Below are 11,645 nucleotides of genomic sequence, written 5' to 3'. Positions count from 1 at the left end.
TTTTGCTTTGATCAGACTCTCAGAGAGCCCCATGAAGACCCCAGGCTGGGGGTGCAGACTTTGCAGAGGACCGTGTGGCCAGGGGACAACGAGGAGGGACATCAGCATCTCTAGATTTCTATCAGCCTCTGGTTCCTTGATATGAAACCCAGGCCTTTTCCCCAACTTAATCGCACAAGATCTCACCAGGCCCCTTGGGCCCCTCCTCACACGCCGATAGCTGCTACAGGCTTCTCTGGAGCTGCCCCCGGGCCGGGCTGGTCTCCATCCTGAGTCAGAACAGACAGTTCTGGAGTCTTATCGTATCGCAAAAAGAGGAAGGATCTGGCCAGAGTAACGGAGCTGCGCTGTGGCGATAACAGCATTCTTGCTTGCTTCTTTCTGAGCCACGTTCCCACGTTCTCCGCGAGCTTCGTGGACGTCACACCTGTGCCTGTTTGTCATTTATCACCGCTCCTCCCGAGGGCCCCTCTCTCTGGCTACCCGCGGACAGGAGATGTACAAACAGGGGTGCTGGTTTGGGGTGTTGCGGGCGAGGCACAGAGACCGCACCCCACCCCACCTTGCCTTGGAAATCCCTTCCCGCCACTGCTGCCCACGTGTCTGCCCGAAAGGCTGAGAAGTCGAGAGGAAAGGGGGCTGTGCAAGCCTGACACCCATCAGGCTCACCAGGTTGCCAGCAGAGCAGGGAACGTGGAGGTGGAAGGGGAGGGAAGGCTTGGGCGGCCCAGTGGCCGCTCCGCAGAGACACCGGCAGCCCAGCTGCTCCTGTGGGAACAAAGGGGGAAGTGCCCTGACCCCCAGTGGCCCTGGGGGGCTCCAAGGGCACTACGGCAAGATCAAGTAAACACGGCCCATCGGAGACGGCGTTTCGGCTGGTGTGAGAAGATCCAGGAATCGCTCGTGATCTCTGGCGTGTGTCTGAGGCCTGGCGAAACTTACAACATCCCTGGCTGCTTATCGACACGGGAAGCCTGGAGATAAGCGCGTCTTCGTTTCTGTGCGCAACACGAGGAACTTTCCTGGTCAGCAGGACCCAGGCCTAGCGCCCTGACGGACCTTCCGCCGGTCGCTCGCTCTGTCCTCGAATGGCCTTCGTGGCGGGGATACTGGAGGAGAGTCCTCAGAATTCCCGTGCCCCAGGATCTCCCTGAATGCGGAGGGAACCCTCTCCACTGCAGCACCCCGGAGGCCCAGACCTTGGGGGTCCTGGACGGACACCACGGCGCAGGGCACACGACGCCGGGCGTGTGGCTTGGAAGAGAAGCTGATGCAGAGATCTGCTCCCTTTCCTTACTCCATCTGAGAACTGAAAGACAGTTATCTTGAAGATAATCCCAAGACAGAAATCCAGGGGCCCGACAGAGAGCAGGGCTCTAGAAATACACCCACACGATGACCCTCTCTTCCAGCGGCAGCTTCTCGTTCTAGCCGGCGGCCTTAAGTCCTGAGCCTGGAACGCTGCCCAACCCCAATGGGCCTTAGTTTCCTCATCTGTAAAGCAGGGATAGGCCCAGGACCTCTTCTCTGGACCCCAGGCAGCCAGATGTGTTCAGAGGACGATGCAGACATCACCCGGAGCATCTCGCCCCGCCGGGCTCGGCCGGATGCTTGTGGATATTTCCCAACAGAGGAGAGACAGAAGCCATGCGTGGCCTCACCACACTACAGGTCACACTGTCCTGTGCCCTCACGCCACACTCAGGGGGAAACCACACTGTCAGGGCTTTTTGTATCTGGGGGACTTGGGGTTAAAGGATTGTGACTCTGTAATTGTCACACGGTTGAGGAAAGGACCAACGGAGCAGACACAAGGCCCGAGAGTGTTCGTTGCAACGGTCATGATTGTATGATCTTGTTCCTTCCCTCCTCTTGGGTTGAGCGCCCACATCTCCCCAGAGATTAGGAAAGGGATTCCTCCTATCTCTTGAGGCAGAAACCAGGAGGGTGACGGGTGCTGATGGTAAAGGTGGCAGTCAGGACCTGGGGTTTCCCAAGATGTCCATGTGAGACAGAAGGCTCAGAGGCGTGGGGAGTTCCAGAGAAAGGGAACTGCGGTCTGAGCACCTCCTGGGCACACAGCCCGCAGCTCAAGCCAACGGACAAATGGGCAAAATTTCTCAAGGCCAGTTCAGCCCTCAGTGAAAGAAATAAAATCTGTCACCCAAACCCAGAGCTAGTCAGGCCCCTAATGCTCTTTGTCACCCACTTCATTGTTGTTTTGACACGGTAAGTAGGAAAGCCACGTTGGGCAAGCCAGGGATGGTCTTGCAGACTATTTGAGCACCCCCCGAGCAACCGAGGCAGAAGGCTCCCGATCCAGCAAATATCTTCCAGTTGGAAAGTCCTGGCCAGCGCTGAGGACAAGAGTCATGGCCAAAACAAAACAAAACAACATTGACAAATCAGAACCCAAAGCCAGCAGCACTGCCTGGGGGAGATTTCATCAGCCCAGTGATGGGCAGAGGCCAGGGCCAACCAGAACCATGAACCCCCACACCCCCAAGGTCTCTCTCTTCGGTTCCCAAATGAGTTACAGGTCACGCCCATTCTGGAATTCCCTGGGAGCTCACACCTCCCACACAAGGATGTCTGGGCCAAACACCAGGGCTTCCTAAACATTCCCCAGGGGCCCCACATTCTCAGACAAGGGCAGCTCATGGGATGTAAAACCCAGAGACTCACGGGGGAAGAGAACATTCCCTAGAATCCCTGCCCAGAAGACAGCACATTCTATGTCCTCTGTTTGGCAATCCCTTCTCTCTCCCTGGGCATATCACTGCGGCTCTCTCTGTTTTCTCATCACGGGGAGAAAGCCATGTGACCTCGGTTAACGTCTGTAAGGCGCTCGGTGCCAGATACGCACAGCCTGTCATTAGGAGCGCTGTGATTTTTTTTTTCCCCACTGTGGCCCCAACATTCCGCCTCTCCCAGCTATTTTGGGCCAGGCTGCCCAGTCATCCCACAAGGGCAGAGACTGGTATTGTGAACTTCTGAATTCAGGCTCGGATGCTGGCGTCCCACTGCCAAAGGGTGGGGGGGAAGGCGTCTCTGTGGACATTGGAGGGTGAAGCTGAGATGGAAACTTGGCGGCCAGACCCAGCCTCCCTGGCCGCAGGCCCAAGCTCGTTGCTCCTGGATGGCAGTGCCCGCGTTCTGGAAGGCTGGGGGGCAGGTGGGGATCAGGGCTGCAAGGACAGAACAGGGCCATCTGCTGCTCTGCGGCTCTCACACCTCCTCTGTCGGAGGAGGACAAGCCTTCCTCTGGCAGGTCCCCCCTGGACTCGACGCAGAGACGGGCGGCCAGGGAGACCTTATGTGCTTTCTGACTCTCAGCAGGCATTTAACGCCCCATGCCTCGGTTTCCCCACTGCTCAGTCTTAGAACTTCCTTTTCAGCACTTTCAGAGACGTGCACAGACGGAACCATCAGGCAGCATTTTGCCTGCTAGATAAAATGGGAGGGCCCCCTGGTGGACCACACAAGCCTAAGCCTTAACTGCGCAATGAGTGAGTGAGGCTGTGAGTAAACACACGGTGGATGATTAAAGTGAAGAATTTTCAGTCTTTTATGTAGAGCCACAGGAACAAAAGGAGGAGAAAAGCTCCAGAAAAAGGCCATGGCGAAGTCTCCAATGTTGCAAAGGAGGGAAGGGGGATTCAAATCGCAGGAGGTGCCCACGAAAAGCAGTTTCCCGGCACCGCCTGTCCGGAAGACAGGAAGGCAGGGTCTATTCACCAGGGGATGCAAACGCCCTCTGACCTAGAAATCTTCCTTCCAGGAATTTATCCTGCAGATAGACTTGGTGCTGTGCTCAAAGAAGCAAGTTCAAGGATATGCCCTGAAGCATTGTTGTAATGTAAAGATCACAGATATCCAAAGGGACGGCATTGGGGACCTGGTAAATAAGTAACAGGACATTCCCCCCAGTGGAATACTATGCAGCTGTTTAGAGAACGGAACACCTCTCTACGGAACCATACGGAAAAAGCCGTGTTGTGAAGAGAAAACTTACAAACCTCATTGAAAAACATTAACAAAGACCTAAGTAAATGGAAAGGCAAACCATGTTCTGGGTAGAAGGTTCAACATCAGAGAAATCTCAGTTCTCTCTGAATTAATTTATGGATTTAAAGCAATTCCATTCAAAACCCCAAAAGTGAAGGGTGGATGGAATGTAGGAGGGAGGTGAGGGGGAATTGTCCTACAGCACATGAAGGTTTATTCTTTTTTTTAATTTTTTAATGTTTATTTTATTTTTGAGAGAGAGAGACAAAGTGTGAGTGGGGGAAGGGCAGAGAGAGAGGGAGACACCGAATCCCAAGCAGCTTCAGGCTCCGAGCCGTCAGCACGGAGACCGACGCGGGGCTTGAACTTGGGAATGGCAAGATCGTGACTAGAGCGGAAGTCAGACGCTTAACCGACTGAGCCACCCAGGCGCCCGAAAGGTGAGAGAGGTAAGAATAAGAACAGTAGTATTGGAGTGCAGATAAAAGCAACTATACTGATACGACATCATAGAAAGTCCTGAACAGACCCATGTGTATATGGAAACTTGATCAGGGCAACAAATGGCATTGCATACGTGCCAGTGGGGGAAAGAATGGATTATTTCCTAAAAATAACACTGAAATGTTGGGGCATCTGCAGAAGAAGGAATATAAATGGTGGGGGGGTGGGGGGAACCATAAGAAAGGTAACACAACTTCTCAGCAATCCAGACAATGAGAAGACATTTAATGCCATCAGATTGGCAAAATGAATACACCTGATAATATCTGTAGAGCGACGGGATCTCCCATCCATTGCATATAGTTTTATTTCATTTTTGTACAATTATAACAGGCATATATATTGTTGAGGGATGCATATCTATACACTAAAATTATAAGATAAAGGATGTGAGTGATTCAAGACTGCAGTCACCTCTTGGGGTGGGAGGGGTTGGGAAGAGGGAAGAGTATGGAGAGCTTTCGGGATAGCAGGGCCAGCGTTTTCTTTCTCAAGCTGAAAGGCATATGTAGATACAGATAGTTCGGTAAATGCAAGGTTTGAAAATCATTTAAAAATAATAGTAATATATGATATGTAGTTAGGACTCAGTTTAGCACAACGGGAAACAAGTGAATTCCAGAAGGGTTTGTCCCCTTTCCACCCCCCCCCCCCAAAATGCAGAACCGACTGTTTAGCAAATTTCCATTCGGCTTTTTAAAAAGGTAATTTAGGGGCGCCTGGGTGGCTCAGTCGGTTGGGCATCCGACTTCAGCTCAGGTCACGATCCCGCGGTCCGTGAGTTCGAGCCCCGCGTCGGGCTCTGGGCTGATGGCTCAGAGCCTGCAGCCTGCTTCCGATTCTGTGTCTCCCTCTCTCTCTGCCCCTCCCCTGTTCATGCTCTGTCTCTCTCTGTCTCAAAAATAAATGTTAAAAAAAAATTTAAAAAGGTAATTTAACGGTATGTGTTCATGATTTGTTTGTGTGTCCCGAAATACCTCTGACAATAACCACGAGAAACTAGTAATAGTGATCGCCTCTGGGCAAGGAATGCAGAACAAGGGTGAGACGGTTATTATTACCGGACACCATTTACAGAATCTGAATTTTTCTCTCGCGCCTGTTACCTAATGGGAGGCTCCCCCCGGGGACGGATGGGTGATTGCGCGCAGGCAGAGGCTGGAGGTGCAGACCCGCAGCTCTGACCCTCGCCTAGCTCTCAGCTCTCGTGGCACACTTCACTGCTACCAGGCTTTTCTCATGACTGCTAAAATGGGCATCTTTGCAGGACTTGGGGGTGGAGGGCAGGGATATCCATTAAAATAGCTCAGGGACCAAGGAGGGGACCAGAGCAACAGGACGAACTGGATACCCTTATTTGGGACACTCCAGCCTGCAGACCTGAGCCCAGATCTTCACTTTGTAACCGGAGCAGCTTTCCAACGTGGCGGATTAGAGGGGCGGAGGAGAGAGGGGCTCTCTCTGATGAGGGTGGCAGGAAGGGGTCCGCGCTCCCCTGCCTCCCGGGAGACCACAAGGGTCGAGAGGGCCAGGCAAGAGGTCCTCAAATCTCGGCTGGAGAACTGATAGCCGCCTCCCGCCGTTGCTCCGCCTGCCTTCCGCTACAAAGCGGTAGAAAGGGCCTGCGGCTCCGGCAGCGCGAAGGTCTGCGCCGCCCCGGCCCTCGCCCCGGCCCTCGCCCCGGCTCGCTGAGCAGTAAAAACTACAACTCCCAGCAGCCCCCGCCCGCGCCCGCGCCCGCGCCGGCGCGCAGCCGCGGAGCCGAGGCTGCCGGGAGCGCGTCCCGGAGACCCGGCGAGCGAGCCGGGCGGAAGTCGCCGCCCGCTGGGTCCCGGCCCTGCCGCAGCGAGACCCAGCCGCCCGCGGGCCCCGGAGCCAGGCCGCACCGGGTGAGTGACAGCTGCACCCGTAGCCGCCGCGCCCTTCCTCGCGACCGGCCCGCGCCGCCGCCCTCTCACCCCGCCGCGTCCTGCCCCTGGCCCTCAGACTCCGAGGAACGGTCCCCTTCTTCCGACGGGCGGCGGACACTCCACCCTCCGACTTGTGAGACACCTACCTGACAGACTTGCAGGAGTCTCACTGGCTGACTAGTGCGGGACTCCAATCCCTTCCGACTCGTGGGACTCACACCCTCTGCAAGTCTCAGGACACCTCCCCCCTCTGACTCGTGGGACCCACACCCTCTCCAACTCTCAGGACACCTCTCCCCTCTGACTCGTGGGACTCATTCCCCCCTCCAAGTCTCAGGACACCAACCCCCTCTGGTGCAACACACCTCTTCCCTCTGACTCGTGGGGACTCACCCCCTCCAACTCTCAGGACACCTCTCCCCTCTGACTCGCGGGACTCATTCCCCCCTCCAAGTCTCAGGACACCTCCCCCCTCTGGTGCAACACACCTCTTCCCTCTGACTCGGGGGACTCATTCCCCCCTCCAACTCTCAGGACGCCTCACCCCTCTGACTAGTGCAGGACACCTCCCCCTTCTGACTAGTGTGGGACATCACCTAGTTCTGACCCTGCAGGACACGTTCCTTTCCTGACTCACGTGGGACAGCTGTCCCTGAGCGCGATCCCTTCCTGCCCCACCGCGATCTGCCCTTTCGATGATTGCCTGGCCTCTCCTCCCCTCTCAGACTGGCACTTTAGCGCACCTGCAGCAGGCCAGCCGTCCCCCCCCCCCCCAACCCAGGCCTTCCTCTCCTTCCCCTCAGCCCAGCTCACCTTCCTTCCTTTTGCACCCAAGCTGTCCACCACCCTCCTCCCCTCCCCCCTGTGGCCTGACCCTCTCATCCCTGGGTTCCTCCACCCCTGTTGCTTGGGGCCTTTCCTTTGCCCTCCGTGTCGCCAGGCCTGGCAGGCCCCTAGCGCTCGCAGTCCCTCTTCTGTCTGCCAGATACACCTTTCTCGAGAGCACCTTAGTGTCCCCAGGAAACCAGTGTCTCGGCTCCATCTGTCATTCTTGTCTCTGGGTATGTGCTCGCCGTCTCTCCCTACCACGTTTCCAACAGCGCAGAGGTTTGGGAACAGGCGTCTGCCGACGTCCACCGACTCTCGCTGGCTGTTCAGGGCAAGGACCCAAACTTGGCAGAAGCATGGCGTCACCTTCGGGAACCTAGAGTCTCTGCAGCCCCCCCCCTTGCCCCTCCTCGTAGGAGCTGTGTGGGAAAGACCTTTCTGGGCTGGCTGCAGCCCCCCCCCCCCTCCAGCTCCTGGCCCCACCCCACAGGCCTCAGCGGCACAGTCCAGCCGGAGCACGCGGGCACAGCGGGGCTCCTTCCGGAGCAGCCAGTGGCCTCCCCGGGCCCCTCCCTGATGGCCTCAATGAGCCTTCTATTCAGGCCTGGGGGCCGTGCTGAAAGATACATTGACCAGCCGGGCCTCTGCCGTCGGGACCCGGGAGGGGCGTCTCCTCCTGTGCCGGCCCGAGCGTCCTCCGGGAGGGGACTCAGGTGAAGCGCGGATTTGTTCAGGCGCTGTTAGGCGGCCACGGCAGTGGTCTCCAGACAGAGGAGTCTCAGTCCTGTCGCGGTTTTCCGTCCGGGTCAGCCGGATCGCAGAAAGCGTGTTATGTGGCAGGGTGGTGGAGAAAGTCACATACTTACAGGTGTGTGGGTGCCCCACCGTGTCCCCCGCGATCCCTCGGTTGAGGTGGACGTCTGAGTATTTGGTGCCTTGTGTTAGCTGAAAGCCCTGTTCCCCCAAAAACTGTACCCCAGACGCAGTTCCGGCCATACTTCCGTGGCCCCCAACCGTGTAGCAAATGTTGGTTTAAGCAATTGATAATTGAGGAAATGTTTACCCGCCAGCCTAACTGCACGTAATCCGCCGTGCTTCCCTTGAGCCACCGAGGGAGTGAGGACGGACCCGAGTGTGACAGGTCCAGCTCCCTGCGTGCGGCCACGAGGCAGCCTCGTGCAGGCTCACAAATACAGCCCCTTCCATCGGACTCGTAAGACCTTCTGAGCGGCTATGTGGCGGGCCTCGTGGCAACCATATAGGGTAGGTCTATAGATGCTCTAGTGTTTTCTTGTTCAGAAACGGGACGGCCCAGCTCTGAGAATGTGGTCCAGAGTCCTGAAGTGGATCCGCACCGGGACAGAGAAGCCGTTGCTCTGTTGTGTAGACATTTGTGGAACGGTACCTGGGATACTGGAAGGAAAATCCAGAAAGTGCTGCCCTCCTTTCGCGAGTGCTCTGGACCGTGGAGGTTTTCTGGAAGGCTCTGCTTAAACGGCAACACTAAGGGAATGTAAAACGTTTGTTTTGATGTTTCGGGACTTGTTGATTTTCCTTCTTGTGAGACAAAGACGATTACTTAGAAAAAAAGAAATCCTGATGATAGAGCGATCTGGGAGTACGTTCGGTTTTCTCTTTTTGTCTGCATTTCCTTTGAATCCTCCTTGTTTATCTGTAATACGTGCAGTAATTAAATGGAACTCGCTGCTCGGGGTTCCTGTGCAGAGCACAGTTCTCATCCGTGGGAACAGGCCATGGGAATGAGGCAGGAGCAGGGACCCAGATGGCATTGTGCCGACACCGGGTGACAGTGTGGATGTGAGTGTCAGATCAGAGCGCATCCAGAATGGCTTCAGGGGGTCCGGCAGGGCTGACCGCTGGCTGCATCCTGGGAGCCGGGCACCAGCAGAGCAGGAGAGAAGATGGGTTCGGGCAGGTGCGACCCCACTGTCTACAGGAGCAGGCCGTGATTTGGGTGGATGGTGGGATTTTTATTGTGTCCCCTTATCTTCAGGCTCTCTGATAACGAGTAGCGTTGTTTGGGACGTTGCTTTCAACCGGAAGGGTAACTTTTGCTGAAATTGCTCCTGATGGTACGAGTTCATCACACATGGCCCTACCGTGATGCAGTAAATACAGGCTCTGAGGCTGTGTGTGGAGGGTCCTGGCCCCTGGGAAGCTGAGGCTTCTTTCCCTGTCTCCCTTCTTGTGGCCGGCAGAATGATGGCCCCCCCAGGATGTCCACATCGTGACCCCCAGAACCTGCAGGTGTATTATGTGGCAGAGGGGGCCGAAGGTAGCAGATGGAATGAAGGGTGCCAGTCAGCTGACCTTGAAATGGGAGGCGCATCCTGGATGACCCAGGTGGGCCCAGCCTAGTCCCAGGGCCACAGAGCAAGTGGACACAGAGACAGGAGAGCAGGGGGGAGGGCGTGCGAGGCTCAGAGAGATGCGGCGTTGCTGCTTTGAGGATGAGCAGGGGCCGCACGCAAGGGACGCAGGCATCTCTGGAAGCTGGAACCATCTGGGAAGAGGCTTCTCCCTGGAGCCTCTGAGGGAAGGGAGCCCTGGATTTTAGCCCAGCGGGACCCGTCAGACTTCTGTCCCGCAGGCCTGTGACATAAGGGTGCAGTGTTGAAGCACCACACCTGCCCGGAGTGGTCACAGCAGCCACAGAAGCTCGCTTCTCTCAGGTAGTTGACTATAAACAAAAACAGGGCTGAAAAAGAAGTTGTTCTGAGGTGTATTTAACCTGACCCGGGAGGCAGCCGTGAGTGCCTGCTGTATGCAGAGAAAGGGGGTGGGAGACCTGACCCGGGAGGCAGCCGTGAGTGCCTGCTGTGTGCAGAGAAAGGGGGTGGGAGACCTGACCCGGGAGGCAGCCGTGAGTGCCTGCTGTGTGCAGAGAAAGGGGGTGGGAGATGCAGAATTGAGTAGAATCCAGGGTGTCGGCCTCTAAGGAAATGATCTGGGAGGAGGGCCTCAGTCCCTAAAGCACATGCCTGGCCGCTGTGACTTTTTCCTTCCTGGTTTCCTGTGCCTCTCACCCCGTCCAAATTCGAAGTGCGGTCTCCTTGCTGAGTGCAAGGCGGAAGAATGCTGTGCGCCAAGTAACGTGTTCCCGGAGCCCGCCAGCCTCGCCTCTGTCTTTGTCACTCCGAGGAGCTCAGGGCCGGCAGCCTCCGCTCTTTTCTCCACCCGCGAGGTGCGGTGGGCAGCGGGCTCCCCCCTGCTGCCTGGACGTGCGCCCTGTTAGGACCGTTCAGTTCCGAGACCGGGGCCGTGCTGGGGGAGGAGAGACAGCCACTGTACAGGGGTGAGGCAGTGCCTGAGCCTAGATCCTGGAAAGGCGGAGGTTTGCTCTGGCAGCTGCAGCTAAACCTGTTCGTTCTGCCACCTGTCACACACCTGTCCTGAGGGAAGCGGGGAAAGAGTCCCTCTTGGCTGTGGGCTCTGTCGGGAGTGGCCGCGCCTGTCGTCTCAGCTTTATGTAGAGTCCTGTCGCGGCCTGAGGATGGCGTGAGAAGGTAGGGGTGGCCGCTCCCTCCTGGGGCTCGGGCGGGAGCGTCTCCCTCGCAGGGTCCGGAGTCCGGGGACCCACTTGGGGGTGGACAGACCCCGGGTCACACCGTGTCGCTCAGGCCTGTGTTACAAGGAAGTGCTGGCGACAGAAACCAGAGATGTGGGCGAGGCAGTGAGGATTGGAAGCCCCCGCGGGGGCGGGGGGGTGGTTGTCCCCCCGGGTGGCTCTTTCCCGGGACCTTTCCCGGCGGTGTGGCTGGCGCAGGAGAAGGGAGGCCAGCAGGGGTGCGGCCCCCGGGTTTCCGAAGGGAGATCCGGAACAGGCGAGCGTGGCCAGCCAGAGATTGTGTGACATTTTGCTGTAGCAACTAGGTTCTAACTTTCCTGATTGTGTAGGATCAGCCCATTATGCCACAGACGGTGGGGTTGACGACCTGGTTGTCACAATAAAGCAAACATTTAAACTGTGTAGAGCTTTGAGGAGTGCGGGCAAAGAGATCCTCTTTGAGAGAGAGCCTCACCTGGGCCCTCTCCTGGGAGCGGCTCTGTCCGTTTCGCTGTTGCCCACGTGGCGCATTTCTGTTGGGGTTCATGGCTGCACATTTGGGGTTGTGGTGGTGGATGGAGGTGGTGGTGTTTCCTTTAAATACGAACGCAAGGCCCCGCACTGCGCCAGGACTCTGGCAACAAGACGTTACAGGCCCCATCAGTTCTGAGAGTTCTGGGTGCTGAACCAGCCTGGGCTTGGGGGGAGCAAATGGAAAGACATCTGATTTTATCTCCACAAAATAAAAGTAGCTCCTAGGACACTAATGGAGGGCTGTCTTCAGAGGTTGGGTTTTGGTCCAGAGAGAAATTATTCCAGTCGTGAAG

At 56.7% G+C, this 11,645-nt stretch overlaps 1 protein-coding gene across 2 annotated transcripts in view; it reads left to right on the top strand.

Moving 5' to 3' along the window:
* Positions 1-6,278: 6,278 nt before the first annotated feature.
* Positions 6,279-11,645, top strand: part of CANT1 (calcium activated nucleotidase 1) — a 30,518-nt gene continuing 25,151 nt past the window's right edge. The window contains exon 1 of one of the 2 annotated variants that reach the window (XM_027052305.2): positions 6,279-6,401. The gene's annotated coding sequence lies outside the window, so the exon portion shown is untranslated. Of the gene's footprint in view, positions 6,402-10,623; positions 10,778-11,645 lie in introns of those variants that run through there. The other variant, XM_053211728.1, reaches the window with a different exon arrangement.

The sequence above is a fragment of the Acinonyx jubatus genome, chromosome E1 (genome assembly GCF_027475565.1).
Source record: "Acinonyx jubatus isolate Ajub_Pintada_27869175 chromosome E1, VMU_Ajub_asm_v1.0, whole genome shotgun sequence".
NCBI lineage: Eukaryota > Metazoa > Chordata > Mammalia > Carnivora > Felidae > Acinonyx > Acinonyx jubatus.
Note: the sequence above shows the minus strand (reverse complement) of the source record. Positions and strands in the feature narration are given on the sequence as shown.